This window comes from Gymnogyps californianus, chromosome 5 (assembly GCF_018139145.2).
Source record: "Gymnogyps californianus isolate 813 chromosome 5, ASM1813914v2, whole genome shotgun sequence".
In the NCBI taxonomy this organism is placed as follows: Eukaryota; Metazoa; Chordata; class Aves; order Accipitriformes; family Cathartidae; genus Gymnogyps; species Gymnogyps californianus.
Window position 1 is genome coordinate 25,860,723 of NC_059475.1, and position 15,640 is coordinate 25,876,362.

The 15,640-nt window shown below is 43.0% G+C and overlaps 1 protein-coding gene across 1 annotated transcript in view; it reads left to right on the top strand.

Annotated features, from left to right (window-relative positions):
• The first annotated feature begins 202 nt into the window (after positions 1-202).
• Positions 203-15,640, top strand: part of TSPAN18 (tetraspanin 18) — a 135,959-nt gene continuing 120,521 nt past the window's right edge. The window contains exon 1 of the mRNA XM_050898089.1: positions 203-264. The gene's annotated coding sequence lies outside the window, so the exon portion shown is untranslated. The remainder of the gene's footprint in view (positions 265-15,640) is intronic.

A 15,640-nucleotide genomic window follows, 5' to 3' on the forward strand; every position in this document is an offset into this window, starting at 1 on the left:
GAGGCGCGCCCAGCCGCCGGGGCCGGGCCGAGGCGGGCGGGCGGGGCTGAGCCGGGCCGGGCCGGGCCGGGCCGGGCCGGGCGGGGGCGGAGAAGGGGGCACGGCCGGGAGGTGGAGCCGGCTGCGCTGGCGGCTCTGGCGCTCCGCGGCTGCCGGGCACGGGGCGCGCACGGCAGTGGGAGCCCAGCGCCGCCGGGAGCCGCCCGCTCGGTCTGTCCCCGGGGAGCCGCCGCCGCCGCGGGAGCCTGCTGCAGCCGCCGGCAGGTAACGGGCCGGGGCCGGGGTTCGCTTCTCGGTGCCCCGGCTGTGCGCGGCAGCCTTTCCGCGGCCAGCCCTGCCGAGGGTCCCGTCCCCCTGCCGGCGCTGCCGGCTCCGGCTTGGCACCACGCCGCCCTCCCGCTGCCCTGGGACGCGCGGGGATGCCGGCCTGGGGCACCCACGGGAGGGGGGCTCGCCCCCCCCGCCGCCGCGTTGTTTCCCCGGGGGGGGTGGTGGTGCGGGAGCGTCGTGGCTCCCCGGGGTGCTGGGCGTGCAAGTTTCTCGGGGCTGAAATGCCAGCTCGCCTGACAGTAACGCCGGCGAGGGAGCTGGCGGGGAGGTCCCTGGCAGCCCGATCCAGCTGAACTCGCCCCGCTGGTAACACCTCTCCGGGGTCGGGCCCCGGGGAGCCTCTCGTGGTCGGTACCCGGGAGCGTCTCGGGAGTCTCAGAGCCTGCCCTCAACATTTCTGTATTTTGTTGCCCCCCGCCCCAACCCCCCACTCCCCTCCGGGAGCCCTCTTACTGTAAAGGCAAGCGGAGGAACGGCTGGGTGTCTGGAGGCTGTGCCTGGAGCGCTCGGCCGTGCGTTTGTAGCGTTTTGGGGTGTGCCACCACCCCTGAAGTTTGGATGAGGAAGGTGGGAGAATTACCCGTGTTTCTGACTTCAGTCCAGTCCGGTCGGGATTTTCTCTTTCACACTTTGCTGATCGGCAAACTGCAGTCCCGCCGCCCTGGGTCAGTCCCTGCTTTCTGATAGAGATTTATAGCTGCAGCAACATGGTAGTGAGGTACCACCCCACTCAGATGTGTGGGTTTTATAAACTGTACAGCTGGGTACTTAAAGTTTTATCATAACTTTAATTTAAATGTTGTAGTGAGCGAGTAGACAGCATTTTCAAGTGCATTGTACTTGGGTGGTGTTCTATGAAGTCTGTTAGATAATTGTAATTTCTTTTTTCTCTAGCACTTCTCTCAGCAATTAGTAAGCTCAGCCTGATTACTGCTTGTATTTCTGTAATAAGAGAAAATTTTAACACAATTAATAGACTCTAGGCACGTATTTCATGGAATAGCCAGTGGCTACCAAAGCTACTTGGGCAGAAGTGTGCTGGAGATGGCTGTGTGCCTGGCTGGGTATATGCAAATTGTGAGCCCAGGCTTGCCCTGGATTTTTACTGGTGGGTAAAAAGTGTGTGGAGTTATTAAAGAGTTGTCTTAATTCAACAGGATGTATCCAAGTGTTTGATGGGTTGTACCAGTAAAATGCTTATTTTGGTATTTAGTGCTTTTGTAAGGAGCAGCAGTTGGTCTGTCTCAAAAGTATACAAACTGAGAGCAAATGATAGGGATGTCATTGGGAGACATAAGTATGTTCTTTAGCTTTTTCATAATTTGGGGGGAATCTTTCAAATTCGACTGTGTAGCATAATGTACAGATGCGCTTCTTTATCACGTGCTTTCACTGAAGTATTTGTATAGTATGTTAAAATGATTCAAATGTTTGACCCTCCCTGGAAGGCAGTTAATGTTTCTGTATTTGTTGTGGCCGAGGTACAGCTTTTGTTGGCGTAAGCTAAAATACCATGCGATACAGTTGCCATGAATGTAAGCGTAGCGGGCTGAGAAGAAGAAAGGAAGAGCTTTAACTTTTCTGAGATACTGCGGACTGCCAGCAAAATCGAGATAAAATTTCTACTGATTGTCCCACCCTTTCTGCAAAGCAGACCTTTGCCACAAATTGCTTAGCTACCCAGGTTGCTGTGTGTTTAAACCCGCGAGAGATGCAGGTGAGCGGGCAGTTGTAGCTCCTTGGGAAAGGGACAGACGGAGGCGGACCAGCAGTCCGCAGCCCAGGGGATAACGGGGGTGCGGTGGGAGCCGGGGGGGGGGGGGGATGCACTGCGCTGGGGCGCGGCGCCCTGGGCAGGCCGGGACCCCCGGGGCCGGGGCCAGCTCCGCGGGAGGAGGGCTCGGGTGGGTGATGCTGGCTGTTTCCACGAGAGGGCTTTCTTGCTGTGCGGTGTCAGCGCGGCTCTTCAGCAGAGCCTTCGTAGCGCCCGCCGCCCCTCCGCTTGCCTCGTGGGTACGGAGCAGCAAAATGAACGTGGGGGTGGCTTTTGCTCATAGGGTAAGTATTTCAGATTTCCTTTGTAAATTATGGGGAAATCCCTTTAATCCCCCTGGGGCGTAAGGATAAGACATCCTGGGAAGAACACCAGTCTTCCGTTTCCAGGCTCACTTAAAACTTAGAACGGATCCCAGCAACTTAATTTCCCCACAGTGGAAACCGAGAAGAGGCTGAGTGGGTTTTTCACAAAAGAGGAGTGGGGTCTGAGTGTTTGCATCCTTGCCTCAACTGATGGCAACAACTGACTCTATCCTGGTGTGATCTCATTTTTGGCTGCTTCAACATGTATTATACTTCTCAGGGTGGGGCTGGGTGAAAGGGAAATGGGAATCATTGTGTGCATATGAAAATGCTGAGCTATCCTTAAGTCCTTTGCCAAGTTGCCTGTGTGTTGTTTAATTCAAATAATTTCACACACACAGCATTGCAGGTCTGTTTTAAAAGGCAGAAACTGTATCTGTAACCAGGAATAATATTGCAGTTCATAAAACATGAGAAACATCTGTTACTGTGACTTCAATTTGTTTCTCTCTCCTTGGAATAACCAAGTTGACAGCTCAGACAGTCAGGTTTAATGTCCTGTGCTAAACCTTTGGTCCTGCGTCCCGTGGCTAATTGTGACTCACAGAATCAATAAACCCAGCTCCTGCTCCGCTGCAGTGGCTCGATGGGGGAGCGGGAAGGGCTTCAAACCACCTCACTGCGTGAAGCTAGTCCCCAACAGCAGACAATGGTGGACACATTTGGCTTTCTGTAAAACTAGGTCTGTCGTGCGCTTGCTGCTTTCAGTGCGGCAGAGCTGGCTGGGATCTTGGCGTTCTCTCAGCATTAGGGCTGAGCATGTGAGAGGGGGGGTCTGCACTGCTGTAGGGGTAGTATTTTCCCTCCTAGCACCTTTTATCTTGCCTTAATCTATCCCAGGTTGAATACTGTAGGCAGTTGAAGCAGAGCCATCTCATGCTTTGATGTGTGTTTATTGGCTCTAGTGTCTCATTCTCTTGCCTTTTTTTTTCTTTTTAAGTTAGGTTGCTCTCTTCCCACCCTACCTCCCCAAACAAAAAGAATTAGACCAGAGGAGGCAAAAAGTGAATTAAGTGACTTTGTATTTTTGTGAATGGGTTGTCTTGCTTTGCCCCTGCCTTCCTTGCTGCCTTCTGTAAGATCCCTTCATAATTAAAATATTATGACTATCCTTATGGTAGCCCTTCACTTGTGGCAAGGATCCTAATTTGACGTCAATGCAAAAATACTAGTTTCTGGCATAGGGGCAGATGACATTTCATCAGCTAGTGCATGCCCATTTTTTTTTTTTTTTAAACCACAGTGCGAAGACCATATGGACAGATAATGAGTTTAAGCTGATAAACAGCTTACAGATTTGCCCAAATAAAGGACTTTCTTCCTAGAAAACACGTTTTCCTTTAAAATAAATAATGCAGTTCCTGTGTTTTTATTTAATTATCTTGAGTCCTGTCTGTTCTCACCAGGCTGCAGGAAAACAGACACAACTGCTCTGGGAACAGAAGCTACTGGATTTATGGGGCCGTGGGTCTTAGATGAGGAAAGACTTGAAAAGACAAGTTCAGATGCTACAAAATTGAGGCTTAAGGTATCTAAATAAGCAGATGGTGGTCCAAGTTGTATTTGGAGAGTTTTGTGAGGTAGTGCATAGTTCTTGACATCTTGAAGATGAGTCATTGCATGAGGTGGTAGTAGGTCCAAGGTCTGTTTGGGAGCTATAATTAAAACAGATGAATATCTATACTCCTTGCTAATCCTGTGAGGCTGCTGAAGCAGTCCTTGTTTGGGGGTATTGTTGCCCCCCAAGATAATGCCTACTTTTGCTTTTTCAAGAGTTTTTAACTAATGTTAGTATGATTTTTTTTTTTTGTTGGTTGGTTGGTTGGTTAAACTAGCTTATCCATAAAATGTGAGGGAAAGATTTTGGATCCATTTTTCTTGTTTTTTGAGAAAAAACCCGCAAGTAGTACAGTGAGGGTTGGAAACTTGCTTTGGGAAGTGATGGTCTTTAGTTTTCACTTTAAAATAGTGACTCAAAACCAAGTAGTGTATTTGCATGAGAGGGCAAAGCCTGTGCATTTCTCCCCCAAGATGCACAGGAATGAGCTGTTTGGGATCTGAAATTGCTCATTCCCTTTTAAGGTATTTCTTAGGAGTTCTCTTTTTTATTTATTTTTTTTCTTGTAAATGATTGTTAATCTTAATTGGAAGTAGCAAATGAAGGAAGAAAAAGGTTGTACAGAAAAATCAGTCCAGACAACTCCATTCTTTCTTATGATGATTATTCCTTCTAAAACTTCCTTAAAAGTTTTGTGTTGTCCATTCCCTCCCTTCCCACCACTTCTCAGCACTGGGAAGACTACTGGACTTTAATTGTATTTCATATGAGGATATGTTCCAGATGTCTAGAGCTTTGCTTTCTGATGGTCGCTGCTATCTCATTTGTAATTGATATGACAGCCGAGTTGTATTTGGTCCTACCATTGCTCATGACTGCACAGTTCAGCATTCCTCTTGTGTCCGTTCCTTCCCCTACACCAGCATTTCTTATTTTCTTTTCACTGCTTTTGCAGTCTTGAGTTTCCAAAATGGTGAATGAGTTATCCTACCCCTTAGTTCCAGAGGATTCGGGTGAATTCAGTGCCCACCAAATAGTTGATGGGACCTTTTTTTCTCCTTTCTGCCCCCCACCCCCCCGAGCATTTAGCAGCTGCTTTGCTGTTTATCATTTCTGCATTGGTAAAGATCTGTCATGAGCTAATTTAGTATAAATTGTCTGAGACTGAAAGAAGTGGCTATAGGAAGGCGGTGCATTGATCTTTTTTGTTAACCACACCAGCTGCTAAAACAGTTTGTCAGCATGTTTTTATTTATTTTTTGCACAGATAAGGTTTAAAGAAGCAAAGGATAAAGATATTTTACTCTTACAAATTGACCCCAAATGGGATTTGCTTCTGAACCTCTGCCACCTTCTGTTCTCTAGCTATGGGCTTGAAGGATTTCCATTTTCCCGAAGTTTGTAAGAAACAGCATGTACTCTTCCAGGGCAGTGGAGCTGTGCTGGAGGTGCTGTCCTTCATTGGTCTTCCTCAGAGCTAGAGACAGAGAGGCTCAATATCCGGGTGAGTTGTGTATGTGTGATTTTTTTTTGGATCTGAATTGCCTCTGCAGGTGTCTTGATACAGGAAGCTTTGGATGACCACATGCCTAATGTGAATGCTTCCTGTTTGGTGGACTAATATGCAGTGGATGTTACATGGTAGTTGAGAGTATGCATGTGGTGTCAATTTACCCTCACCAAATTCAGTTAAAAGAAAACCAAAACCAGTATCTTGTCGTTGTCCTCAGAGATGATGGAAGTGGATTTTTGACTGTCACAGATTTTTAGTACGGGTCTTGTTTCTGCACAGATCCCTCCTGTCTGTGTAGTCCCTCTAACAAGGATTCCAATGATTGGTAAGTCTCTGGGGGTTCTTGTCCTTTGGGGCTTTTTTTGGCCATCAGAATGTTCCCTTTGCTATATATTTACTAAATAAACCTGGTCTAAGATGGAAGTTTCCAGCTACTTGAGAAATAAATTGAAAGATCACTGTAGAAGACTCAATTCTTAAACCCAAATGACGTTCAGATTTTTTTAGACCAGTGTATCACTTCAGGAAGAAACAGAGGATGCTTTTGATGAAATAAACAGTGCTGAAACTGAATCTCATCTGTGTGCTTGATATTACTTGGTTCTGTGATTATTAAAGGGGCTGCATGATTTTGTGAATTAGGGCTTAGCTTTGAGTTTCTTTCTTTCTTGGGGTGTCTGTGGTGCCTAGTGTGATCTGGAGCCTGTCCTAGTTAGTCTTCTGGAAGCAGTATAACCAGTATCCTCTTTACTCCTGATGTCTGTGATGTTAGTGTCAGGACAAAATCTTACAGTGCTTGTTGATCCTGGGGAAGTGGAACTGAACCAAGCTGCTAATGTGAAAAGTCATGTAGTATAGCAGAGATAATAATAGCTCTTATATTGTTTCAGACTTCTCACTTGAGTCATAAACAGCTTTAAATACATTTTATGCCATCCCAGATGTCTGGAAAGCCAAGACAGATGAGCGGAATGGGGTATGGGACCATACGGTGACTTGTTGACTGTAGGTCAATGGCACAGCCTGGCAGGGACTCAGGAGCTTAGAGGCCCTGGCTGCAGCTCGGGTTGTATATATTGTGCATGATTACAGTGCTGACTGTTTCTGCAGCTCTGTGCTTCTCATAAGGCTCAGCACTGAAATTGTAATGCTAGCAGCTTTTTTTCATGGCCCAATGCCCAGTTTGAAGAAGGGTGATTTTGGTCATGTTGCTAGACATACGTATTTATGGCCCTGTTTCATCTGTTGTATTTAATCTGTTGGGGTATTTTTAACGTTATTATGGAAACAGTTACTATATTTACTTCTTATGAAAAGCTCAGTGTATGACAGTCTATGAGGAGGGAGTTTTAGAGTAATAAAGATTGCAATAAATGATGGTGTCTACACTTGTTCAGGAAAAATGGTCTAAATGAACTGACTGGCAGTTTGCCTGTTCTTGAGACATGGACCTCACAGGGCACTGAACTGGAACATGCTATGCTGGGAAAGCAATGACAGGGTTTGTTCTTGGCTCACTTGATGGCACATCTCATTTTCTTCGGGAGCGAAGAGAACCAGATCTTCTTGTACAGAAAGAGCTTATGCCTATACTGGGCTAGATTCTCGGGCCCACTGAGAACCTGTTTCTCATGGAAGTCTCTGGGACCTCTGGATACCTTTCAGATGAACTTCTCAAAACCTCCTGCTAGGGTGAATGAGGTAGTGGTATGGAAATTCAGTGGATTTTGGAATGGAAGTCACTGTCACTGTTGTTGATGTACGTAATTTCTGTAGTCGTTTAAAAACAGAATGCTTTTTGATGTTAGTCTTGCTGATAATAATTGGTGGGGCTTAATAGTGATAATAATGTGGTGGGTCCACAATGGACATGTATGAGAAATAATTGAGAATAAAGGATTGAATGTCTCAAAATGTTCTTAAGAGGAGTGGACTTTGGATATGACGTTTTTTTGAACTGCTGACTGCTCTTTGTTCCTGTTAATGTCAGAGGGGATTCTTGGAGCTTATTTTGTGTTGATCAACAAAGCTTTTGCTTCCAATGGGAATATGGCTGAGGCACATGCACATAACAGGGATCTTCTAGAGTTGCACCAAGCTGTTTTTCAGAATAAGATACAGGAAAAGCTAAGAGCTAGTTCTGGAAATGCTCAAGGCACAATGCTGGAAGCATCAATAGATCTCGTTGACCTACGTTTTGCTTTGGCAGCCTGAGAATTGACAATGTGATAAACGACCGAGTCCCGAAATAATACGTTAACAGGAACTTGGTTTATTAGCGAATAAAGGCAAGCAAACAGCACTGGGTGCGCGGGGAGCCTAGGCTCTACCAACACGCACACCTACAGACAGCAGCATATAGCGTTTATAGTCTATACTCTTACATATTCAACAGGGTGATGCAATATGCAAATTGTCCTTTGCTTTGTATTAAAATGAGTTTTGCAAGTCCCTTTCGCATGCGCCCTGCCTCCTGGTGGTCTTGGGCGAGGGTCTCGGGATGAAGTAAGAGTCTTCCTCAGCGACCTTTATACAGACTTTTAAGGTTGAACTCTTCACCTTCTTATCTTGCGCAGTGCATGTCTTCTGTCATTCCTTCCGATAATCAATCGTCCCCCAACTGGTTTTAAGCTTGTAACACTTAGAAACTTACAACCCCATAGACAAAGGGACTTCTGCAGTTTTGCGATTACACAGGCTTCCCCGTCAGGGTCCACAGTTGCATTAAAACAATGGTGCTTTCACTCAACTATGTCTTCACATCTACATGAACCAATCCTCCCTCTTCTATTCTGTTTTTACTCACACGAATCAAATTCACATTTCTCACAATCCCCCATTTTCTATTTGATTGCATTGATTCGTGTTTTGGTTTCTAATCTTGTTAATACCTGTTTTATTAGAATTAACTCTGGATCTTCCTTTGTTTTGACTATCATTAGGGAATGTGTTTTCCCTTTTCCTTCCTTGGGATCAATAGGTACAGCCAATATTTGTATTCTTTGTATAATCGAGTGTATTAATCTAATAAAACACGGTATTAAACACGGGATAATCAATAATCCGCCAAATATTCCCAAAACTATTATTCCAATCCTGGTGAGCCAATCATTGTTGAAGAGGTTTTCCCACATTCCCCCTAAATTTATCCCGTTCCATGTTTGAACTGGGACATGTGCAATTTTCTTCATTTCCCTTATAAGTTCGTTTACAGCTTTCCCTTCATCATCAATTTCTAAACAGCAATTACTAAGGTTAAGTTTTCCACACACACCTCCTTCCTGTGCTAACAAATAATCTAAAGCTAAGCGGTTTTGATATAAAGCGGTTCCCATTTTTGTATTTTGTTTTGCAATTAGTCCTAATGCATCTCCAGTCTTGTTTACAACTATTTCTACTACAGCTTGTAATCTTATAATTCTATTAAGCATATATATTGGAGTTCTATAACCCCAAGACCCGTCTTCCGCCCATGTAGCAGGACCATAGTAGGCAATTATTCTTTCGGGTGGCCATTCGTTGTCTGCCCAATTCCCTATGTGTAGATTTCTTTTTTGCCGCCTTCGCCTTAACTCATCCGTTTCAGCATACACTCGGACTCCCAATCGTTCTCCTCGGCTTATGGGTAACAGGAAAAAACTAGGTCTTATAGTTCCTAATACACATGATCCTGTCCAATTCTTTGGCAAATATGCATTGGCTAGTTTGCCACAAATCCAATAATGTCCTTCAGGGGTTGGCCAGCCATTCGATATGTCTCGCCTACTAGTCCAATTCGTAAATTGATCATTCATTTTCAGTGGGCTTCCCCACTTATCCCAGTTATTCGTTGTTTCATTCCATAGGTAACCTCCTTCACATTCCAAGTGACCTACTTGCTTTCCATTATCTTTTAGGTTTTGCCAACAACTCCTTCTGATCATACTCGTTTGGAGTACCCATCGTTGTTTCCTGTTACCTGTTCCCGTTGTGTTCCATACTTGGGAATCACTTATGTTGCTCTCCATAGCTTCCCATGGCCATCGTTCACCTTGATTTGTTCCACCACAAACATAACAGTTAGTTACACTTAATGACTTAGCAATGTTTTCAGCAAGATTTACAAATAGATTTTTAGCTACTGTGGGGATTTCATATTTCACTCCTGTCTCCATTTCATGGTAGAATGAGTTAAATAATAATCTGTGTTGTACTGATTCTTTTGTCCTTTCTTTAATTTTAATATTAATGACTACACCTGGATCTTTTCCAGGTCCATATATCTTAAGTCCAATTTTGGTTACCTGTTTCTGCTTCCAATCTTCCAAATTTATAAGGGTTAAATTTACCGGATTACAGGTATGAGTTGTGCAATTACTTCCTGTTTCTATCCTCGTTATTAAAGCTTTTAGATCCTTACAGTGATAATCATATCCCCAACCTGTAGTATCCCAACATACGCAAGACCAGTCCCTCCTTCCACATAGATGTGACGACTGGTACCTAGCTGTTTGACTTGGTATATAATCAGGATTTATTTGACATTGATGTGCACCTGGGCAAATATATTTTGGTTGATTATTGTAATATCGTCTCCATTCTAAACTTCCACAATTAGTATCTAGATCATCATCTATAACGTCACATGCATCAAAAACTATTGAAACCAGAGTACTCAAATCGGTTATGACCTCACTTGTTCCGATTAATCTACCTTCCTCTGAATTTGTCCTTATTTCTACCCAATATTGATAAGGGAGTTCTGTGGGATCATAGCATACAGTTCTATTTCCTTCGTTACACAGGGCATACTGGGTCGAATTATGAATACAGTTCCCATTTTTTTGCCTTTGCAGTCATAGATAGTGTGATAAACCAAGGTTTGGGAGCTTACTTTTCCCCTCCTAGTGGTCGTCACACATAGACTGCAGTTATCTGTCGTAGCCAAAGTTAAGGAGTTTACCCCAAGTATAATCAAAAGAGGTCCGGACAGGGCCATAGTATTCGGCAGTCACAGCCCAAAGGGGTTGCAGCCCTTGGCAGACTTCTACAGCCGCAATACCGGTTCCCACTCCAGTCTTGCCCTCTTTTCCTTTTAGTATCGGGTGACTCCCTTAGATCACTTTGAGACCAAAGTTGGGGCTTCTCAAACCCTTTAGTCACTTGTACGCTATGTTCCAATAGTTAGTTTAATTTCTGATTTATAATTTAGAGATTGACCCTGCTCTTATTCTGTTATTTAATATTTTCGCTGGGCCCTCTTCCACGCAAACTCTTTAGCATACTTGGCCAAAACCCGATACCAATCGTTCTCAAATACTTCCCATGTTTCAGGTAAAAGCAATTCCCAGCCGCAAAACAATTTAAGAATTTCGACTTATTTGTTCCCTTGTAGGGAGTGAATTAGGGTTTCTGCACTTTTTGCAGTATGGTTGTTTGTTAAACGATACACAAGACCATTTTTGGTTACAATTCCAGCATCTACAGACTATCCAACATAGATGACCCGAATCAGGGTGTTTAATGCATGGGATTTCAGGTGGGATTATTGATCTAGGAAATCCCGGTATTTCTTTTTCTAAATCACAGGCCAAGGGAAAAATTTTTGGGACTCCCGTGATTTTATAACAGCCTGCTCCCCCTGTTAGTTGAGGTATTCTTTCTTCCCTCCAAGGAATAAAGTATACCTGTTTCACCTTACATCCCTGTGGTATTTGGAACCATGTATAAAGACTTTCTCTAACTTCAATTGACATAAATTAATCCAGACAGAGTTTGCCTGGTTTAAAGGAAGCTGTCCATAGGTCCAGTCTTCTTTTCGTTGTCCAGGTCTTCAGGTTCGTCTTATGATTAGCTTAGTCTCTCCTGGCTCCGATGTTACCTTCCACTCCTTTATTGGACCCTTGACTCGCGATACGTGGGTCCACCCTTTTTCCGCAGTTCGGACAGCGGTATCTGTGGTTAACAAAACAAGAAAAGGTCCCTCCCAAAGGGGGGATAAAGTTTCTTCTTTCCATGTTTTTATCAACACCCTGTCCCCAGGCTTCAACTGATGGATTGCAAATTCCAGGGGTGGTGTTTGAGCTAACATTCCTATTTCTCTTAATTCTCTCAACCTTTTTCCCAAAATAATTATATATTTCTGAACATCATGATCTTCTACTATATTATTTCCAAGTGGCATCCCCTGAGAGTAGGGCATGCCATATAGCATTTCATAGGGTGATAATCCAGTCTCACTATGGGGTTTTGTTCTTATATTTAGAAGTGCCAATGATAGGCATTTTGTCCAAGGCACCTGTGTTTCAATCATTAATTTGGCCAGTTGTTGTTTTATTGTTTGATTCATTCTCTCTACTTTTCCCGAGCTTTGTGGATGCCATGGGGTGTGGTATTCCCACCTGATACCTAAGGATTGACATAGCAGCTTTATTATTTTGGAAGTAAAATGAGTGCCTTGGTCAGAATCAATGTACTGGATTATCCCATATCTAGGTATTAAGTGTTCTAATACAATTTTCACTACCATTTGTGCTGTAGCTCGTGTCACAGGGTAGGCTTCTACCCATTGTGTTAAATGGTCTACTATTACCAATAGATATTTCAACCTTCCAACTTTAGGGAGTTCAGTAAAATCAACTTGTATTCTCTCAAAAGGTCTATAAGCTGTTCTTCTTCCCCCTGCTGCCACTTGTCGGAACACTTTCTTGTTTACTTTCTGACAAGTCAAGCAACCTTGTGTAATCTGTTTAGCTATTTCAAAGATTCCAATACAGCCAAATTGTTTAAGAAAATGATCACTTAATGCTCTTGTACCCCAATGTGTTTGTACATGTAAACGCTCCAAAATCTGTCTAGCATAAGCCTTTGGCAACATTTCTCTGCCATCAGGCAGTGTCCATTTTCCTTGTTCGAATTTTGCCCCTATTTTCTCAAGTCTTGTTATTTCCTCAGGGGTATACTTCTTTTCCCTTTTTCGTTCCTCCTCACTTGTATCCTCTTTTGTTTGTATTATATTAACCCGAACAATCGGAGCCCTTAAAGCTGCCTCCTGGGCTTCTTTATCTGCGAGATTGTTTCCCCTAGTCTGATAATCTAACCCTTTTTGATGTCCTTTTATATGTACTACTGCTATCTCCTTTGGTTTCCTTAACATTCTTAAAATTTTTATTATTAATTCTTGATGTATTAGATTCTTCCCTTGAGTATTAATTAGGCCTCTTTCTTCCCATATTTTTCCAAAAGTGTGGACCACTCCAAATGCATATTTAGAGTCCGTGAATATTGTTCCTCTTTTTTCCTTTAATAATTCTAAAGCTCTGTATAGAGCATATAACTCACAAGCTTGAGCTGACCATGCTGGACTTAAAGGTCCTGATTCCACAATCTCTAAATCTTTATTTATTATTGCATACCCTGATTTTCTTTTCCCTTCAACTATTCGGGAAGATCCATCTACAGACAATTTTTCTCCTTTTTCTAGTTCAGTTTCCTTTAAATCCGGTCTCACTTTAGTTTGAACTTCGATTACTTCTAAGCAATCATGTTGTAACTTTTCTGACGGTTCTCCGAACAAAAATTGTGCTGGACTTTGAGCAGAAGTAACTTTTAGCTCTAAATCTGGAGAGTTAATCAATATGGTCTCATACTTTAAAATTCTGCTATCCGTTTTTCAGCTTTTTGTTGGAGAACTCCCCTAACATTGTGTGGGGTAAATACCTTCACAGGGGCGCTAAAAGTGATTTTCCTAGCTTCTTCTATTAATAGTGCTGTAGCAACCAAGGCCTGGAGACAAGCAGGCCATCCTCTACTTACTGGATCAAGTAATTTAGACAAGTATCCTACAGGCTTTTTAATCCCTGCCCAGTCTTGAGTGAGAACTCCATATGCTGTTTGATTGGATGTATTTACAAATAGATAAAAAGGTTTTTCCAACTCTGGAAGGCTCAACACAGGTGCTTCCACAAGTGTCCTTTTAATTTCTTCAAACTTTTTATCATCTTCCACATACCACTTAAACTGGTTATTAGTCAATTTGTCATATAGAAATTTTACCTTTTCACTATAGCCTTCAAGCCATGGTCTGCAATCCCCTAATAATCCCAATACTTGTCTTATTTCCTTTTTAGTTTTTGGGGGTCTCAGGGCTAAAATCCCAGATACTCTGTCAGGGTCTAATTTCTTTTTTCCTTTACTTAACCAATGCCCTAAATATCTCACTTCTTGTTCTGTAAATTGCAATTTTGACCGGGACACCTTTAATCCCTTTTCTCCCAGGAAATTTAATAGTTTAATAGTAGCCTTTTGGGTTTCTTCCTCAGTTTCCCCTGCTATCAATAGGTCATCTACATATTGTAATAACTTTACCTCCCTGGGTATAGTGAAATCTTGTAAAATTGTTTCTAATGTTTGTCCAAACAGATTAGGTGATTCTGTAAACCCCTGTGGTAGCACGGTCCACCTCAATTGTTGTTTTCTCCCTGTTTCAGGATCCTCCCATTCAAAGACAAAATAATCTCTAGATCCTTTATCTAGGGGGCAAGCCCAAAAAGCATCTTTCAGATCTATTACACTATACCAAATACGCTTGGGAGATAAATGACTCAATAAAGTATAAGGATTAGCTACCACAGGGAATTTGGTAATCGTTCGTTGATTTACGGCCCTTAAATCTTGTACCATCCTATATGACCCATCGGGTTTCTTTACAGGTAGGATGGGTGTATTATGAGGTGACATACACGGTTCTAAAGTCCCTTTTTTTAAAAGCCTCTCTGCTATAGGATTCAATCCTCTTCAACCTTCCATCGGTATGGGATATTGTTTGATTCTAATCGGACGATGTGGATCTGTTATTTGGACAACTATTGGATTCATATCTATCTTCCCAGTTTCCCCTTCCTGATACCATACTGAGGGGTTGATAACTTCTTCATCTGCTTGTGTTAAAGTGTATAATTTAACCTGTAGTTTGTCCCCTTGACTCTGAATACTCAAATTTAATTTCAGAATTAAGTCTCTTCCTAAAAGATTATATTCTGCTTCGGGAATCAAAAGTAAATCATTCAAGCAGATTTTCTTTTCCGATTCTATTTCTACGTCTTCTAGAATAGGTACCTTAAAAGGCTCCCCTTTTGCACCAATTACTGACATGTAATTTTTCCCTTTTTCTATGCCTTTTGGAAGTTTTTGAATCGTTGATTTCTCAGCCCCAGTATCTACTAAAAATGAGTATTCCTCTTTATGGAGACCTATTAACAATTTTATCAAGGGCTCTGTTGATGTTGAAGTCCCCAAGAGATATAGCCCCTGACACCCCTATTCTTCTTTAAGCATTTGCTCATCCTGTTTCCGCTTACGGCAATTCTTCTGAATGTGTCCCTTTTTGCCACAGTAATAGCAAACAGGAATAGTTGTTCTTTCTCGGCGGGGTGGTTCTTGGGGAATTCTGTTCGCCCCTCTTTCTTTCCTTTCCCCAGATGAATTCTTATTTTTCTGACTCTCTCGAACAGCAGCTACGAAAATTTTTGCTTTCGCTTTTTGTTTTTCTTCATCTCGTCTGACATAGACTTTTTGTGCTTCCCTGAGTAACTCCTCTAATCCCCTCTCTTGCCAATCTTCTAGCTTTTCTAATTTTCTTCTTGTATCTCCCCAGGATTTGGCCACAAATTGTGTTCTGAGGAGTGTGGTTCCAGCTACTGTATTCGGATCAATTCCTGAATACATCTGCAGACTCTTCCTTAATCTCTCCAACCACTCCATGGGAGATTCATCCTTCCTTTGCTGTTCACTAAATGCTTTATTGATGTTTTGTCCCCGTGGAACCGCCTCCCTTATTCCTCGTATGATTAACGTTCTCAAATCCCTCATGTTCTGTCTCCCCTGGGGTTGTTGATGATCCCAGTGAGGATCCACGTTCGGCCGTTTCTGGTCCGCCGGGGGTCCTGCCTGATTCTGTCTTTCCCAAATTCTCATTCCAGCCTCTCTGATCATTCCCTTTTCCTTAGTAGTAAATAAAATCCCTAAAATGGACTGCATTTCTTCCCAGGTATAGGTATTAGGACCTAGGAATTGATCTAGTTTTTCGGCCACTCCTAAAGGATCATCTAATAAAGTCCCCA